At 49.9% G+C, this 18992-nt stretch overlaps 1 pseudogene; it reads right to left on the bottom strand.

Moving 5' to 3' along the window:
- LOC116375239 (FRAS1-related extracellular matrix protein 2-like) overlaps positions 1-18992 on the bottom strand; it is a 65532-nt pseudogene that overhangs the window by 22633 nt on the left and 23907 nt on the right.

Raw genomic sequence — 18992 nt, 5'->3', positions numbered from 1 at the left:
TGGTTCCCAAGTTTATGTAATACTAGTTCCTACCTGTCCGTCCGTCCTTACGGTCCCCCCAGTCAGACAGCAGGTCGCTGATGCTGTAGTATCCAGAGAAGATTGGTTCCCAAGTTTATGTAATACTAGTTCCTACCTGTCCGTCCGTCCTTACGGTCCCCCCAGTCAGACAGCAGGTCGCTGATGCTGTAGTATCCAGAGAAGATTGGTTCCTACGTTTATGTAATACTAGTTCCTACCTGTCCGTCCGTCCTTACGGTCCCCCCAGTCAGACAGCAGGTCGCTGATGCTGTAGTATCCAGAGAAGATTGGTTCCTATGTTTATGTAATACTAGTTCCTACCTGTCCGTCCGTCCTTACGGTCCCCCCACAGTCAGACAGCAGGTCGCTGATGCTGTAGTATCCAGAGAAGCTCCAGACACACGTCTCCAGGTCCAGACTGTTATAGAAACCCAGGGAGAGAGCTCCGTCCTGGGCTATGCTGTTCCGGAGGTGAGACCCTCCCACCACGCCGGCCACGGCCACCCCAGCCGAGGTGAGCCCCAGACGGGTAGCACTGGCATCGCCTGGCCCCCCCTGGAGGTTGGAACAACGGTGGTTCCCCAACCGAGAGGGGTCGTGGTTCAGGGTTAGTGCCAGGTTGGAAAGGGGACGGGTGGAGATGAAAGGCAGCATACCTGGGGAGAGACAGGTGAGGGGTTAGACCCAGAGGGGTCAAAGGTTGGAGGTCAGGTATGGTGTCAATGTGACCGATTGTGGTTGAGTGATCAAAAAAGGGGAGAGGTGAGAGCTGAGAGTTCAAAGGGGAGAGGTGAGGGGTGAGAGTTCAAAGGGGAGAGGTGAGGGGTGAGAGTTCAAAGGCGAGAGGTACGGGGTGAGGGGTCAGGGGTGAGAGGTGAGAGTTCAAAGTTGAGAGGTGAGGGGTCAGGGTCAATTGAGAGATCAAGGATAGGGCCAGGATGGAAAGAGGACAGCTGGTGATGTGATGGGTGAGAATTAAAAGTTTAGGGGTCAAAGGCGTGAGGTCAGGTACCATCTACATGTGGCATAGTGACGGTTAGCCTGATGAGGTTGGGGTGCTGTGAGTCGTCTGGTCCAGTGTAGCGGATCTTAGCAGAGAACGGTTCAGCCCCTATTGCCCCAGGGGTATGAGGAGGGCACAGACCTGTAGGAGGACATGACAACAACTTTTAGGGTGACACAATAACTAATCAATCAATCAATCATGAAGAGGGCAGAGACATGAGGATGAAAGGAGAACAACAGTTAGGATAGACGGTAATGTAGTCTACTGCATCTAGTCTGAAGCAGAGACTTTTATTTTCTCTTATTTCACTTATACTACTCACCCTCCTCCATGCTGACCTCCACCTGAGGGCTAGTCAGCCCCAGTCCTCCCCGTCCCGGAGTGCTCACAGCTCGGGCAGAGCACTGCACCCTGGCCCCTGCCTGAAGGTAAACAGCATCCAGCAGCATGGACCTGGTGGAGGAAAGGAAAGGGCTCAACTCTAACCTGGTGGAGGAAAGGAAAGGAAAGGCCTCAACTCTAACCTGGTGGAGGAAAGGAAAGGGCTCAACTCTAACCTGGTGGAGGAAAGGAGAGGGATCAACTCTAACCTGGTGGAGGAAAGGAGAGGGCTCAACTCTAACCTGGTGGAGGAAAGGAAAGGGCTCAACTCTAACCTGGTGGAGGAAAGGAAAGGAAAGGCCTCAACTCTAACCTGGTGGAGGAAAGGAAAGGGCTCAACTCTAACCTGGTGGAGGAAAGGAGAGGGCTCAACTCTAACCTGGTGGAGGAAAGGAAAGGGCTCAACTCTAACCTGGTGGAGGAAAGGAAAGGGCTCAACTCTAACCTGGTAGAGGAAAGGAAAGGGCTCAACTCTAACCTGGTGGAGGAAAGGAAAGGGCTCAACTCTAACCTGGTGGAGGAAAGGAAAGGGCTCAACTCTAACCTGGTGGAGGAAAGGAAAGGGCTCAACTCTAACCTGGTGGAGGAAAGGAAAGGGCTCAACTCTAACCTGGTGGAGGAAAGGAAAGGCCTCAACTCTAACCTGGTGGAGGAAAGGAAAGGAAAGGCCTCAACTCTAACCTGGTGGAGGAAAGGAAAGGGCTCAACTCTAACCTGGTGGAGGAAAGGAAAGGGCTCAACTCTAACCTGGTGGAGGAAAGGAGAGGGCTCAACTCTAACCTGGTGGAGGAAAGGAAAGGGCTCAACTCTAACCTGGTGGAGGGAAGGAAAGGGCCCAACTCTAACCTGGTGGAGGAAAGGAAAGGGCTCAACTCTAACCTGGTGGAGGAAAGGAAAGGGCTCAACTCTAACCTGGTGGAGGAAAGGAAAGGGCTCACTCTAACCTGGTGGAGAAAGGAAAGGAAAGGCCTCAACGCTAACCTGGTGGAGGAAAGGAGAGGGCTCAACTCTAACCTGGTGGAGGAAAGGAAAGGAAAGGGCTCAACTCTAACCTGGTGGAGGAAAGGAAAGGGCTCAACTCTAACCTGGTGGAGGAAAGGAGAGGGCTCAACTCTAACCTGGTGGAGGAAAGGAAAGGGCTCAACTCTAACCTGGTGGAGGAAAGGAAAGGGGCTCAACTCTAACCTGGTGGAGGAAAGGAGAGGGCTCAACTCTAACCTGGTGGAGGAAAGGAGAGGGCTCAACTCTAACCTGGTGGAGGAAAGGAAAGGGCTCAACTCTAACCTGGTGGAGGAAAGGAAAGGGCTCAACTCTAACCTGGTGGAGGAAAGGAAAGGGCTCAACTCTAACCTGGTGGAGGAAAGGAAAGGGCTCAACTCTAACCTGGTGGAGGAAAGGAAAGGCCTCAACTCTAACCTGGTGGAGGAAAGGAAAGGAAAGGGCTCAACTCTAACCTGGTGGAGGAAAGGAAAGGGCTCAACTCTAACCTGGTGGAGGAAAGGAAAGGGCTCAACTCTAACCTGGTGGAGGAAAGGAAAGGGCTCAACTCTAACCTGGTGGAGGAAAGGAAAGGAAAGGGCTCAACTCTAACCTGGTGGAGGAAAGGAAAGGCCTCAACTCTAACCTGGTGGAGGAAAGGAAAGGGCTCAACTCTAACCTGGTGGAGGAAAGGAAAGGGCACAACTCTAACCTGGTGGAGGAAAGGAAAGGGCTCAACTCTAACCTGGTGGAGGAAAGGAAAGGAAAGGGCTCAACTCTAACCTGGTGGAGGAAAGGAAAGGGCTCAACTCTACCTGGTGGAGGAAAGGAAAGGGCTCAACTCTAACCTGGTGGAGGAAAGGAAAGGGCTCAACTCTAACCTGGTGGAGGAAAGGAAAGGGCACAACTCTAACCTGGTGGAGGAAAGGAAAGGGCTCAACTCTAACCTGGTGGAGGAAAGGAAAGGGCTCAACTCTAACCTGGTGGAGGAAAGGAAAGGGCACAACTCTAACCTGGTGGAGGAAAGGAAAGGGCTCAACTCTAACCTGGTGGAGGAAAGGAAAGGGCTCAGCTCTAACCTGGTGGAGGAAAGGAAAGGAAAGGGCTCAGCTCTAACCTGGTGGAGGAAAGGAAAGGAAAGGGCTCAACTCTAACCTGGTGGAGGAAAGGAAAGGCCTCAACTCTAACCTGGTGGAGGAAAGGAAAGGGCTCAACTCTAACCTGGTGGAGGAAAGGAAAGGGCACAACTCTAACCTGGTGGAGGAAAGGAAAGGGCTCAACTCTAACCTGGTGGATGAAAGGAAAGGGCTCAACTCTAACCTGGTGAGGAAAGGAAAGGGCTCAACTCTACCTGGTGGAGGAAAGGAAAGGGCTCAACTCTAACCTGGTGGAGGAAAGGAAAGGGCTCAACTCTAACCTGGTGGAGGAAAGGAAAGGGCTCAACTCTAACCTGGTGGAGGAAAGGAAAGGAAAGGGCTCAACTCTAACCTGGTGGAGGAAAGGAAAGGCCTCAACTCTAACCTGGTGGAGGAAAGGAAAGGGCTCAACTCTAACCTGGTGGAGGAAAGGAAAGGGCACAACTCTAACCTGGTGGAGGAAAGGAAAGGGCTCAACTCTAACCTGGTGGAGGAAAGGAAAGGGCTCTACTCTAACCTGGTGGAGGAAAGGAAAGGGCTCAACTCTAACCTGGTGGAGGAAAGGAAAGGCCTCAACTCTAACCTGGTGGAGGAAAGGAAAGGAAAGGCCTCAACTCTAACCTGGTGGAGGAAAGGAAAGGGCTCAACTCTAACCTGGTGGAGGAAAGGAAAGGGCTCAACTCTAACCTGGTGGAGGAAAGGAAAGGGCTCAACTCTAACCTGGTGGAGGAAAGGAAAGGGCACAACTCTAACCTGGTGGAGGAAAGGAAAGGAAAGGCCTCAACTCTAACCTGGTGGAGGAAAGGAAAGGGCTCAGCTCTAACCTGGTGGAGGAAAGGAAAGGAAAGGGCTCAGCTCTAACCTGGTGGAGGAAAGGAAAGGAAAGGGCTCAACTCTAACCTGGTGGAGGAAAGGAAAGGCCTCAACTCTAACCTGGTGGAGGAAAGGAAAGGGCTCAACTCTAACCTGGTGGAGGAAAGGAAAGGGCACAACTCTAACCTGGTGGAGGAAAGGAAAGGGCTCAACTCTAACCTGGTGGATGAAAGGAAAGGGCTCAACTCTAACCTGGTGGAGGAAAGGAAAGGGCTCAACTCTACCTGGTGGAGGAAAGGAAAGGGCTCAACTCTAACCTGGTGGAGGAAAGGAAAGGGCTCAACTCTAACCTGGTGGAGGAAAGGAAAGGGCTCAACTCTAACCTGGTGGAGGAAAGGAAAGGGCTCAACTCTAACCTGGTGGAGGAAAGGAAAGGGCCTCAACTCTAACCTGGTGGAGGAAAGGAAAGGGCTCAACTCTAACCTGGTGGAGGAAAGGAAAGGAAAGGGCTCAACTCTAACCTGGTGGAGGAAAGGAAAGGGCTCAGCTCTAACCTGATGGAGGAAAGGAAAGGAAACGGCTCAACTCTAACCTGGTGGAGGAAAGGAAAGGGCTCAACTCTAACCTGGTGGAGGAAAGGAAAGGGCTCAACTCTAACCTGGTGGAGGAAAGGAAAGGGCTCAGCTCTAACCTGGTGGAGGAAAGGAAAGGGCTCAACTCTAACCTGGTGGAGGAAAGGAAAGGCCTCAACTCTAACCTGGTAGAGGAAAGGAAAGGCCTCAACTCTAACCTGTTGGAGGAAAGGAAAGGAAAGGGCTCAGCTCTAACCTGGTGGAGAAAGGAAAGGGGCTCCACTCTAACCTGGTGGAGGAAAGGAAAGGGCTCAACTCTAACCTGGTGGAGGAAAGGAAAGGAAAGCCTCAACTCTAACCTGGTGGAGGAAAGGAAAGGGCTCAGCTCTAACCTGGTGGAGGAAAGGAAAGGAAAGGGCTCAGCTCTAACCTGGTGGAGGAAAGGAAAGGGCTCAACTCTAACCTGGTGGAGGAAAGGAAAGGCCTCAACTCTAACCTGGTGGAGGAAAGGAAAGGGCTCAGCTCTAACCTGGTGGAGGAAAGGAAAGGAAAGGGCTCAACTCTAACCTGGTGGAGGAAAGGAAAGGCCTCAACTCTAACCTGATGGAGGAAAGGAAAGGGCTCAACTCTAACCTGGTGGAGGAAAGGAAAGGGCACAACTCTAACCTGGTGGAGGAAAGGAAAGGGCTCAACTCTAACCTGGTGGATGAAAGGAAAGGGCTCAACTCTAACCTGGTGGAGGAAAGGAAGGGGCTCAACTCTACCTGGTGGAGGAAAGGAAAGGGCTCAACTCTAACCTGGTGGAGGAAAGGAAAGGGCTCAACTCTAACCTGGTGGAGGAAAGGAAAGGGCTCAACTCTAACCTGGTGGAGGAAAAGGAAAGGGCTCAACTCTAACCTGGTGGAGGAAAGGGCTCAACTCTAACCTGGTGGGGAGGAAGGGCTCAACTCTAACCTGGTGGAGGAAAGGAAAGGGCTCAACTCTAACCTGGTGGAGGAAAGGAAAGGGCTCAACTCTAACCTGGTGGAGGAAAGGAAAGGGCTCAACTCTAACCTGGTGGAGGAAAGGAAAGGGCTCAGCTCTAACCTGGTGGAGGAAAGGAAAGGAAACGGCTCAACTCTAACCTGGTGGAGGAAAGGAAAGGGCTCAACTCTAACCTGGTGGAGGAAAGGAAAGGGCTCAACTCTAACCTGGTGGAGGAAAGGAAAGGGCTCAGCTCTAACCTGGTGGAGGAAAGGAAAGGGCTCAACTCTAACCTGGTGGAGGAAAGGAAAGGCCTCAACTCTAACCTGTTGGAGGAAAGGAAAGGAAAGGGCTCAGCTCTAACCTGGTGGAGGAAAGGAAAGGGCTCCACTCTAACCTGGTGGAGGAAAGGAAAGGGCTCAACTCTAACCTGGTGGAGGAAAGGAAAGGGCTCAACTCTAACCTGGTGGAGGAAAGGAAAGGGCTCAGCTCTAACCTGGTGGAGGAAAGGAAAGGACTCCACTCTAACCTGGTGGAGGAAAGGAAAGGGCTCCACTCTAACCTGGTGGAGGAAAGGAAAGGGCTCAACTCTAACCTGGTGGAGGAAAGGAAAGGGCTCAACTCTAACCTGGTGGAGGAAAGGAAAGGTGCATTCATTCACAACCTCATGTTGCATTAACTTTCAGAGCAGATTCCCTGTTACCTGTCTTTCCCCTTTCTACATGTTACATACTGGTCATTTAGCAGACGCTCTTATCCAGGGTAACTTACTCTATATAGTTAGTGCTTTCAACTTAAGGTAGCTAGGTGAGACAGACTCATATCACAGTCATTGTAACTAAAGCTCTCCTCAACGAAGCAGCTATCAGTAAAGACAGAGCTTGTAAGACATGTGCAGTAATAAGGTGTTAGCTGTACAGTTTATTTCGGGGGCTTTCTTGGATTCTGAACCTGGTAGAGGTGAGGAATGTCCCAGCGTCGAGCTCCCTCGGTGGGCTAGCTACACCATCAGGAGTCCCTGGGGACCCCAGGAGCCAGCGGTACTCTGTCAGGGTGTTGTTGATACCCTCGGAGACGCAGAGAGACAAGGTACGACTATAGTCTGGGTAGCGGGGGTCACAGGCCTGAAAGGCGGGTGGGGGAGGGGTACAAAACACAGTTACCATGGAGATATTTGGGGGTTTCCCAACCATATATGGTCCTAAGGTGCATTCAGAAAGTATTCAGACCCCCTTCACTTTCTCCACATTTTGTTACCTTACAGCCTTATTCTAACATGGATTCAATAAAACATGTCCCATCAATCTACACACAATAGCCAATAATTACAAAGCCAAAACAGGTGTTTAGAACTGTTTGCAAATGTATTAAAAAAATACCTTATTTATTTACATAAGTATTCAGACCTTTTGCTATGAGACTCGAAATTGAGCTCAGGTGCATCCTGTTTCCATTGATCATCCTTGAGATTGGAGTCCACCTGTGGTAAATTCAATTGATTGGACATAATTTGGAAAGGCACACAACCTGTCTATATAAGGTCCCACAGTTGAGAGTCTATGTCAGAGCAAAAACCAAGACATGAGGTGGAAGGAGTTGTCCATAGAGCTCTTGAGACAGGATTGTGTCGAGGCACAGATCTGGGGAAGGGTACCAATAATGTCTGCAGCATTGAAGGTCCCCAAGAACAAAGTGGCCTCCATTTTTTATACCCCCTTTTTCTCCCCAAAGGGCCAGGGAGGCGAAGGTCATGTCATGCGTCCTCTGTAACCTTTTTCTCCCCAAAGGGCCGGGGAGGCGAAGGTCGTGTCATGCGTCCTCTGTAACATGACCAAACCGCGCTTCTTAAAACCCCGCGCTCTTAATCTGGAAGACACCTGCGCCAGTGTGTTTTGAGGAAACACCGTTCAACTGACAACCGGCGTCAGCCTGCAGGCGCCCTGCCCGCCACAAGGAGGCGCTACAAGCGCAATGAGCCAAGTAAATCCCCCCCAGCAAAACTCCCCTAACCCGGACGGCGCTGGCCAAACCCTCCCCTAACCCGGGCGACGCTGGGCCAAACCCTCCCTAACCCGGACAACGCTGGGCCCACAAGCGCAATGGGCCAAGTAAATCACCCCCAGCAAAACCTTTCCCTAACCCGGACGGCGCTGGGCCAAACCCTCCCCTAACCCGGGCGACGCTGGGCCAAACCCTCCCTAACCCGGACAGCGCTGGGCCCAAACCCTCCCCTAACCCGGACGACGCTGGGCCAAACCCTCCCCTAACCCGGACGACGCTGGGCCAAACCCTCCCCTAACCCGGAAGACGCTGGGCCAAAACCTCCCCTAACCCGGAAGACGCTGGGCCAATTGTCTGCCACCCTATGGGACTCCTGATCACGGCCGCTTGTGATACAGCCTGGGATCGAACCCAGGTCTGTAGTGACGCCTCTAGCACTGCGATTCAGTGCCTTAGACTGCTGCACCACTCGGGAGACCGAGCTCCATCATTCTTAAATGGAAGAAGTTTGGAACCACCAAGACTCTTCCTAGAGCTGGCCTCCTGGCCAAACTGAGCAATCAGGGGAGAAGGTCCTTGGTCAGGTAGGTGACCAAGAACACGATGGTCACTCTAACAGAGCTCCAGAGTTTCTCTGTGGAGATGGGAGAACCTTCCTGAAGGAGAACCATCTCTGCAGCACTCCACCAATCAGGCCTTTATGGTAGAGTGGCCAGACGGAAGCCACTCCTCAGTAAAAGGCACATGACAGACCGCTTGGAGTTTGCCAAAAGGCATCTAGAGGACTCGAAGACCATGAGAAACAAGATTCTCTGATCTGATGAAACCAAGATTGAACTCTTTGGCCAGAATGCCAAGCGTCACGTCTGGAGGAAACCTGGCACCATCCCTTCGGTGAAGCATGGTGGTGGCAGCATCATGCTGTGGGGATGTATTTCAGCGACAGGGACTGGGAGACTAGTCAGGATCGACGGAAAGATGAACAGAGGAACGTACAGAGAGATAAAAAAATGTGGATTTGGATATTGTGTGTAGATTGTTGAGAAAATAAAACAATTTTATCAATTTTAGAATAAGGCTGTAACGTAACTGAATGTAGAAAAGGTCAAGGGGTCTGAATACTTTCTGAATGCGCTGTATTCAGGAACTCACCGTCACACACACAAGGGGGTACCCGGTGGGGGGGTGGGGGCTGGTTGGGGTTGAGGCGAGAGTTGGGTCATCATAGACCAGTAAGGACACCACGAGGGGTACAGCAGGGAACGTGATGCCCCCCACATCACCCCCCTCCTTCTCCTCAATGAACACTGTCGCCTTGGTCACCTGGAGGAGGGAGGCAAAAAACAGATGCAAAGTCTTTTATCCATCCTGTGGTCTCTACTGGTCTCTACTGGTCTCTGCTGGTCTCTACTAGTCTCCACTAGTCTCTACTGGTCTCTACTGGTCTCTACTGGTCTCTGATGATCTCTACTGGTCTCTACAGGTCTCTGCTGGTCTCTACTGGTCTCTACATGTCTCTACTAGTTTCTACTGGTCTCTACAGGTCTCTTCTGGTCTCTACTGGTCTCTACTAGTCTCTACTAGTCTCTACTGGTCTCCACTGGTCTCTGCTGGTCTCTACTGGTCTCTACTGGTCTCTACTAATCTCTACTGGTCTCTACTGGTCTCTACTGGTCTCTACTAGTCTCTACCGGTCTCTGCTGGTCTCTACTGGTCTCCACTAGTCTATACTGGTCTCTACTGGTCTCTACTAATCTCTACTGGTCTCTACTATTCTCTACTGGTCTCTACTAATCTCTACTGGTGTCTACTGGTCTCTACTAGTCTTTACTGGTCTCTACTGTTCTCTACTAGTCTATACTGGTCTCTGCAGGTCTCTGCTGGTCTCTACTGGTCTCTACTAGTCTCTACTGGTCTCTACTAGATTATATTGGTCTCTACTAGTCTCTACTGGTCTCTACTGGTCTCTACTATTCTCTACTGGTCTCTACTGGTCTCTACTGGTCTCCACTGGTCTCTACTAGATTATATTGGTCTCTACTAGTCTCCACTGGTCTCCACTGGTCTCTACTAGATTATATTGGTCTCTACTAGACTCTACTAGATTATATTGGTCTCTACTAGTCTCTACTGGTCTTTACTGGTCTCTGCTAGTCTCTACTGGTCTCTACTGGTCTCTGCTGGTCTCTGCTGGTCTCTGCTGGTCTCTAATGGTCTTTACTAGTCTCTACAGGTCTTTACTGGTCTCTGCTAGTCTCTACTGGTCTCTACTAGTCTCTACTAGTCTCTACTAGTCTCTACTAGTCTCTACTGGTCTTTACAGGTCTCTATTGGTCTCTACTAATCTCTACAGGTCTTTACTGGTCTCTGCTAGTCTCTACTGGTCTCTACTGGTCTCTACTAGATTATATTGGTCTCTACTAGTCTCTACTGTTCTCTACTGTTCTCTACTAGACTCTACTGGTCTCTACTAGTCTTTACTGGTCTCTATGGGACTCTACGGGACTCGACATGACTCTACTGGTCTCTACAGGTCTCTACTGGTATCTACTGTTCTCTACAGGTCTCTACTAGACTCTACTGGTCTCTACTGGTCTCTACTAGTCTCTACTAGTATGTACTGGTTGTAATGGACTCTACTAGATTCTACTGGTGTCTACTAGATTATACTGGTCTCTACTGGACTCTACTAGATTCTACTGGTCTCTACTAGATTCTACTGGTCTCTACTGGTCTCTACTAGATTTTACTGGTCTCTACTAGATTCTACTGGTCTCTACTAGATGATACTGGTCTCTACTAGATTCTATGGGTCTCTACTAGATTCTACTGGTCTGTACTAGATTCTACTGGACTCTATTAGATTCTACTGGTCTCTACTGGACTCTTCTGATCTCTACTCAACAATTTACTTTCATCAGCTTAATCACAGAGTTAGATGTTCAACTAAATTGGAGTGATTTTGGATTTGGTTTGGTGTCTCACCTGTCTCATGTCTCTCACCTGTGTGTCAGCCACCATATGTTGGTCAGGTGTGAGCTGTAGGGTGAAGGTCTCTCTCATCTCTCCCTCCTCGTCATACAGAACCTCTACCTCTACCAGATGCTCTGTCTGGCCCTCAGAAAACACCAGCTCTGGGGAAACGGGCAAACAGCAAGTTATAGTTGTTTGTTTTTATAGTTGTCGATTTTTTTTCATATTTCGGAAATCGATACTCTCTCTGTATTGTGTACCACTCTTTCACTCTCTTTCTCTCGATTATCTCTCCCCCTCCTCCCCTCTCTTCCCCCTCCTCCCCTCTCTTCCCCCTCCTCCCCTCTCTTCCCCCCCTCCCCTCTCTTCCCCCCCTCCCCTCTCTCCCCCCCCTCCCCTCTCTCCCCCTCCTCCCCTCTCTTCCCTCTCCTCCCTCTCTCCCCCCCTCCCCTCTCTCCCCTTCCCCTCTCTTCCCATCCTCCTCTCTCTTCCCCCCCTCCCCTCTCTCCCCCCCTCCCCTCTCTCCCCCCTCCCCTCTCTTCCCCTCCTCCCCCCCTCCCCTCTCTCCCCCTCCCTCCCCTCTCTTCCCCCCCTCCCCTCTCCCCCCCTCTCTCTTCCCCTCCTCCCCTCTCTTCCCCTCTCCCCCCCTCCCCTCCCCCCCTCTCTTCCCCTCCTCCCCTCTCTTCCCATCCCCCCCTCCCCTCTCCCCCCTCCCCTCTCTCCCCCTCCCTCCCCTCTCTTCCCCTCCTCCCCTCTCTTCCCATCCCCCCCTCCCCTCTCCCCCCTCCCCTCTCTCCCCCTCCCTCCCCTCTCTTCCCCTCCTCCCCTCTCTTCCCCTCCTCCCCTCTCTTCCCTCTCTCCCCCTCCCTCCCCTCTCTTCCCCTCCTCCCCTCTCTTACCCCCCTCCCCTCTCTTCCCCTCCTCCCCCCCTCCCCTCTCCCCCCCCCCTCTTCCCCCCCTCCCCCTCTCCCTCCTCCCCTCCTCCCCTCTCTCCCCCCCCCCCCCCCCCTCCCCTCTCCCCCCCCTCTCTTCCCCTCCTCCCCTCTCTTCCCCTCCCCCCCCTCCCCTCTCCCCCCCCCTCTCTTCCCCCCCTCCCCTCTCTCCCCCCCCTCCCCTCTCTTGCCCCTCCTCACCCTGTGACAGAGGGTTGTAGTCTTGTCCAGAGTGGGCAGAGCCATCTTTAGTGTGCACACGCACTACCGACACCCTGGAGACGTCGCCATGGCGCCGCACGGCAACCCTCAGTACGGTTATCTCGCCGTGGGCAACCGGCTCACTCACCGTGTATCGAGGCTCGGAGAACCTGATCACAGACTCTGGAAACATCAATTAATGAATCAATCAATTCATAAATCAATCAATCAGACATTCAGGCAATCAATCAGGCAATCAGCCAGTCAGTCAATCAATCAAACAGTCAGTCAGTCAGTCAATCAATCAGCCATTCAGTCAGTCAATCAATCAAACAGCCAGTCAGTCAATCAATCAGCCATTCAGTCAGTAAATCAATCAGGAAATCAGCCAGTCAGTCAATCAATCAGCCAATCAGTCAATCAGTCAGTCAATCAATGAATCAATAAATCATCAATCAAATCAATAATTTTTCTTACTGTCTCTACTATCAGTGATCCTGATGACTATCTCCTTCTGCTCACCCAGCAACAAGCCCAGATCTGATTGGCTTCTGGGGATTCCGAGGACCAGGCGAAACTCTTCCTCTTCCTCAAACTCTAAGTCGTCAACCAGAGTCACGATACATTGCTGCTCACGCTCACCTACACACACACACACACACACACACACACACACACACACACACACACACACACACACACACACACACACACACACACACACACACACACACACACACACACACACACACACACACACACACACACACACACACACACAAACACAAACAGTCTTGTACAGCTAACCTTGTGGGGACACACAATTCAGTCCCATTCAAAATCCTATTTTCCCTAACCCCTAAACCTAAACCGTACTCTTACCCTAACCCTAACCTTAACCCTAAATCTAACCCTAGCTCCTAACCCTAAAACTAACTCTAGCTCCTAACCCTAAAACTAACCCTAGTTCCTAACCCTAAAACTAACCCTAGTTCCTAACCCTAAAACTAACCCTAGCTCCTAAACCTAGTTCCTAACCCTAAAATTAACCCTAGTTCCTAACCCTAAAACTAACCAGCTCCTAACCCTAGCTCCTAACCCTAAAACTAACCCTAAAACTAACCCTAAAACTAACTCTAGCTCCTAACCTTAAAACTAACCCTAGTTCCTAACCCTAAAACTAACCCTAGCTCCTAACCCTAACCGTAAAACTAACCCTAGTTCCTAACCCTAAAACTAAGCCTAGCTCCTAACCCTAAAACGAACCCTAGTTCCTAACCCTAAAACTAACCCTAGCTCCTAACCCTAGCTCCTAACCCTAAAACTAACCCTAGCTCCTAACCCTAGCTCCTAACCCAAGTTCCTTATTCTAACCCTAACCCTAAAACTAACCCTAGTTCCTAACCCTAGCTCCTAACCCTAAAACTAACACTAGCTCCTAACCCTAGCTCCTAACCCTAGCTCCTAACCCAAGTTCCTAATTCTAACTCTAACACTAATTCTAACCTTAACCCTAAACCCCCTTAGAAGTAGCATCTGACCTTGTGGGGACCAACAAAATGTCCCCAGTTGGTCAATTTTTTGTTAGTTTACTATTCTTGTAGGGACTTCTGGTCCCTACAAGAATAGTTAAACATGTCCACACACACAAACAAACACACACACACGTTTATGTGACAAATGGGGACATCAGATGAAAAACAGCAAAATGAGGACACCTTCCAATCTGTCCTGATGTCCATGTGTTTGTACTGTCTCTCTTACCTGGCCTGAAGGTGACGACGGAGTCATCCGTGTCTGGTCTCTCCTCATAGTCCATCATCACCTGGGCGGAACCCTGGCGCGTGTAACATCTGACAACGGAGGTGAGGCCTAGGTCGCCGTCACGGGTTACCACGGCAACCGCCCGTCCGTCGGCCTCGTCCACCCGCAGCTCCACTTCCCTGAACTGCACCCTGGGTACTGAGGCAGAGACAGAGGAACAATGAGATGTTATGAACACGTTATACAGCCTAATGTAGCCACTCTGAAGAGCACAGTATAGACAATGCTAAAAAGTAAGGTATATACTGTGTCTCCTAACTCCTAGAACTCACAATAAGATATATACTGTGTCTCCTAACTCCTAGAACTCACAGTCAGACATGGTGTCATTGATAGTAATGGTAGCCAGGCTAGGTCGTCCTAGTGATGCGTTACTGGGCATGCTCAGAACCAGCTGGAAAGACTCCTCCCCCTCCATCACCGGACCACCCAGGTCATCCAAGATGGCCACCTTCACCGTCACTACGGTGATGCCCGGTGGGAAGTCAACACTCTGGCCAATGCCCACGTAGTCCAACCCCGCTTGGAGAAAGAGAGAGGGGGGGGGGGGTGGAGAGAGAAAGAGATTTTGATAAACTCCCATAACTACTGGGTGAAATACCACAGTGTGCCATCACAGCAGCAAGATGTGTGACCTGTTGCCACAAGAAAAGGTCAACCAGTGAAGAACAAACACCATTGTAAATACAACCCTTTTGTACTTTAACTATTTGCACATCTTTGCAACACTGTATAGAGACATAATATGACATTTGAAATGTCTTTATTCTTTTGAAACTTCTGTATGTGTAATGTTTACTGTTCATTTTTATTTGTTATTTCACTTTTGTTTATTATCTATCTCACTTGCTTTGGCAATGTTAACATATGTTTCCCATGTCAATAAAGCACCTTGAATTGAATTGAGAGAGAGGAGATGGTTGGTGAAAGAGAGGAGGGGGAAGGATAGAAAAAGAGGGGGAGGAGAAAGAGAGGAGAAAGAGGTAGAGAGAGATTGATAGAGACGAAAGAGAGACAGAGAAGGGAGAGTGAAAGAGAGATAGAAGAGAGATCAATAGAGAAGAGAGACTGAAGAGACAGAGAAAGAGAGAGAGCAAAAGTGAAAGATTGAAAGAGAGCGAAAGAGAGAGTTAGAGAAGGGAAAGAGAGAGAGAGAGAGAGAGAGAGAGAGAGAGAGAGAGGGAAGGAAGGAGAGAGAGAGAGAGCAGGAGAGAGAGACAGATGAGTAAGAGAGATAAATAGTGTGTCCTCCTACCCAGAGCGCTGACCGGCTGTGTTGATCGGGAGCGTAGTGTGACTGATGCATTATGGGACAGGTCAGTACCAGACCTCCACACTGAAACCTCCAGGTAACCACAACTCTCATCTACTGAGTACTCTGACCTCCCCAGATACACCACAGGCTCTGGGACAGAGGGAGACCTCATCAGAGATAGTAAATGACAGTACAGGGGGGAAACTGTAATATTTTAGACTATTTTAGACTGTACACTAACAAAATGTACTGAAACAGAAAAATAACTCTCTCACACACACTCTGCACGCCACCCTACTCACCGTCGGGTGTATGAGGCAGTATGACCACGCGTGTACTGTTATGCTCCGCCCTCACCAGCCCCCCCATGGCGTCGCCCAGGGTTACGGCGAAGGTCTCCGCCCCCTCGTATAGCGAGTCGTCTATGACGAGTACACGACACGCCCTCTCGGCATCGCCGCGGTCAAAACGCAGAGCGCTGCGCTGGTCCTCCGGACGAGCGATGTAGTCAGAGTACGACAACACTGTGCTGGGAACAGTTCCTCTGGCTGAGCCTTTGGAGGAGAGAAAGAGACCAGAGCTTTACTCTGAGGAGAAAGAGACCAGAGCTTTACTCTGAGGAGAAAGAGACCAGAGCTTTACTCTGAGGAGAAAGAGACCAGAGCTTTACTCTGAGGAGAAAGAGACTGGTGCTTTACTCTGAGGAGAAAGAGACCAGAGCTTTACTCTGAGGAGAAAGAGACCGGTGCTTTACTCTGAGGAGAAAGAGACCAGAGCTTTACTCTGAGGAGAAAGAGACTGGTGCTTTACTCTGAGGAGAAAGAGACCAGAGCTTTACTCTGAGGAGAAAGAGACCAGTGCTTTACTCTGAGGAGAAAGAGACCAGAGCTTTACTCTGAGGAGAAAGAGACCAGAGCTTTACTCTGAGGAGAAAGAGACCGGTGCTTTACTCTGAGGAGAAAGAGACCAGAGCTTTACTCTGAGGAGAAAGAGACCAGAGCTTTACTCTGAGGAGAAAGAAACCAGAGCTTTACTCTGAGGAGAAAGAGACCACAGCTTTACTCTGAGGAGAAAGAGACTGGTGCTTTACTCTGAGGAGAAAGAGACTGGTGCTTTACTCTGAGGAGAAAGAGACCAGAGCTTTACACTGAGGAGAAAGAGACCAGAGCTTTACTCTGAGGAGAAAGAGACCAGAGCTTTACTCTGAGGAGAAAGAGACCAGAGCTTTACTCTGAGGAGAAAGAGACCAGAGCTTTACTCTGAGGAGAAAGAGACTGGTGCTTTACTCTGAGGAGAAGAGACCAGAGCTTTACTCTGAGGAGAAAGAGACCGGAGCTTTACTCTGAGGAGAAAGAGACAAGAGCTTTACTCTGAGGAGAAAGAGACCAGAGCTTTACTCTGAGGAGAAAGAGACTGGTGCTTTACTCTGAGGAGAAAGAGACCAGAGCTTTACTCTGAGGAGAAAGAGACTGGAGCTTTACTCTGAGGAGAAAGAGACCAGAGCTTTACTCTGAGGAGAAAGAGACCAGAGCTTTACTCTGAGGAGAAAGAGACCAGAGCTTTACTCTGAGGAGAAAGAGACCAGAGCTTTACTCTGAGGAGAAAGAGACCACAGCTTTACTCTGAGGAGAAAGAGACTGGTGCTTTACTCTGAGGAGAAAGAGACTGGTGCTTTACTCTGAGGAGAAAGACACCAGAGCTTTACTCTGAGGAGGAAGAGACCAGAGCTTTACTCTGAGGAGAAAGAGACCAGAGCTTTACTCTGAGGAGAAAGAGACCAGAGCTTTACTCTGAGGAGAAAGAGACTGGTGCTTTACTCTGAGGAGAAAGAGACCAGAGCTTTACTCTGAGGAGGAAGAGACCAGAGCTTTACTCTGAGGAGAAAGAGACCAGAGCTTTACTCTGAGGAGAAAGAGACCAGAGCTTTACTCTGAGGAGAAAGAGACCAGAGCTTTACTCTGAGGAGAAAGAGACCAGAGCTTTACTCTGAGGAGAAAGAGACCAGAGCTTTACTCTGAGGAGAAAGAGACCAGAGCTTTACTCTGAGGAGAAAGAGACCAGAGCTTTACTCTGAGGAGAAAGAGACCAGAGCTTTACTCTGAGGAGAAAGAGACCAGAGCTTTACTCTGAGGAGAAAGAGACCAGAGCTTTACTCTGAGGAGAAAGAGACAGGAAACAAATATCGAAGAAGAAGACATCATTGTTTACCTTCCTGTGTGTAACAGAGGACCGTGAGTTCGTTATTGAGATCTCCAGTCCTCCTGACAGGGATCAAAACCTCTCCAATGTCCTCCTCTACCCTGAACTCTACCTGTGGGATAAACACTACTGATTCTACAGAGAGGAGAGGAGAGGAGGGAGGGAGGGAGGGAGGGAGGGAGGGAGGGAGGGAGGGAGGGAGGGAGGGAGGGTGGGAGGGAGTGAGTGAGGGAGGGAGGGAGGAGGGAGGGAGAGACAGAGAGAGAGACAGAGAGAGAGACAGAGAGAGAGACAGAGAGAGAGACAGAGAGAGAGAGACACACACACAGGCAGTATTTAAATCGCTAGCAGCTAGTAGAGCTGGAAGGTTAAGGATGGAGGTTAAGACACAATCACAATCTATCATTGTCAATAACAAATGTGATCATGATCAATAATGTATTGATTATGCATTGATGAACCGATACTGTATTGATAAACAATACGTCTTCCCTACCATCCTCAGGGTCTAGTATCTCCACGGGTAACAGAGCTGGACTGTCCTATCAGCGCCATCACCGGTTCAGACAGGACCAATCGGAAGCTTTCGGTACCCTCATACACCTGGTCATCATGGATACGCAGCCGCCAGACGGCCTGGGTCTGACCGGGGTTAAACTGCACCTGTCTCGGGGGCGAGGCCTGGTAGTCCTGCCCTCTCTCCGTTGTGATGTCATGCACGCTGACAGCTGGTTTGAAAGGGATTTGTATCGATCAGAGGTGCATTCAACAAGGGAAATAGTTCACAAACGTTAACATATTGCATTTGTTTTGTGTTAGCCACAAACCTTTATATAATAAATACAAATATAGTACAACACAGCATGGTAGCAACATGAAGAGAGACCTAAGACAACAACACAGCATGGTAGCAACATGAAGAGAGACCTAAGACAACAACACAGCATGGTAGCAACATGAAGAGAGACCTAAGACAACAACACAGCATGGTAGCAACACATAACAACACAACATGAAGAGAGACCTAAGACAACAACACAGCATGGTAGCAACATGAAGAGAGACCGTCAGACAACAACACAGCATGGTAGCAACATGAAGAGAGACCGTCAGACAACAACACAGCATGGTAGCAACATGAAGAGAGACCTAAGACAACAACACAGCATGGTAGCAACACAACATGAAGAGAGACCTAAGACAACAACACAGCATGGTAGCAACATGAAGAGAGACCTAAGACAACAACACAGCATGGTAGCAACATGAAGAGAGACCGTCAGACAACAACACAGCATGGTAGCAACATGAAGAGAGACCTAAGACAACAACACAGCATGGTAGCAACATGAAGAGAGACCTAAGACAACAACACAGCATGGTAGCAACATGAAGAGAGACCTAAGACAACAACACAGCATGGTAGCAACATGAAGAGAGACCTAAGACAACAACACAGCATGGTAGCAACATGAAGAGGACCTAAGACAACAACACAGCATGGTAGCAACATGAAGAGAGACCTAAGACAACAACACAGCATGGTAGCAACACAACATGAAGAGAGACCTAAGACAACAACACAGCATGGTAGCAACATGAAGAGAGACCTAAGACAACAACACAGCATGGTAGCAACATGAAGAGAGACCTAAGACAACAACACAGCATGGTAGCAACATGAAGAGAGACCTAAGACAACAACACAGCATGGTAGCAACATGAAGAGAGACCTAA

The sequence above is a fragment of the Oncorhynchus kisutch genome, linkage group LG9, assembly GCF_002021735.2.
Source record: "Oncorhynchus kisutch isolate 150728-3 linkage group LG9, Okis_V2, whole genome shotgun sequence".
In the NCBI taxonomy this organism is placed as follows: Eukaryota; Metazoa; Chordata; class Actinopteri; order Salmoniformes; family Salmonidae; genus Oncorhynchus; species Oncorhynchus kisutch.
The sequence above is the reverse complement of the archived record's forward strand: the minus strand, read 5'-3'. Positions and strand labels throughout refer to the sequence as shown.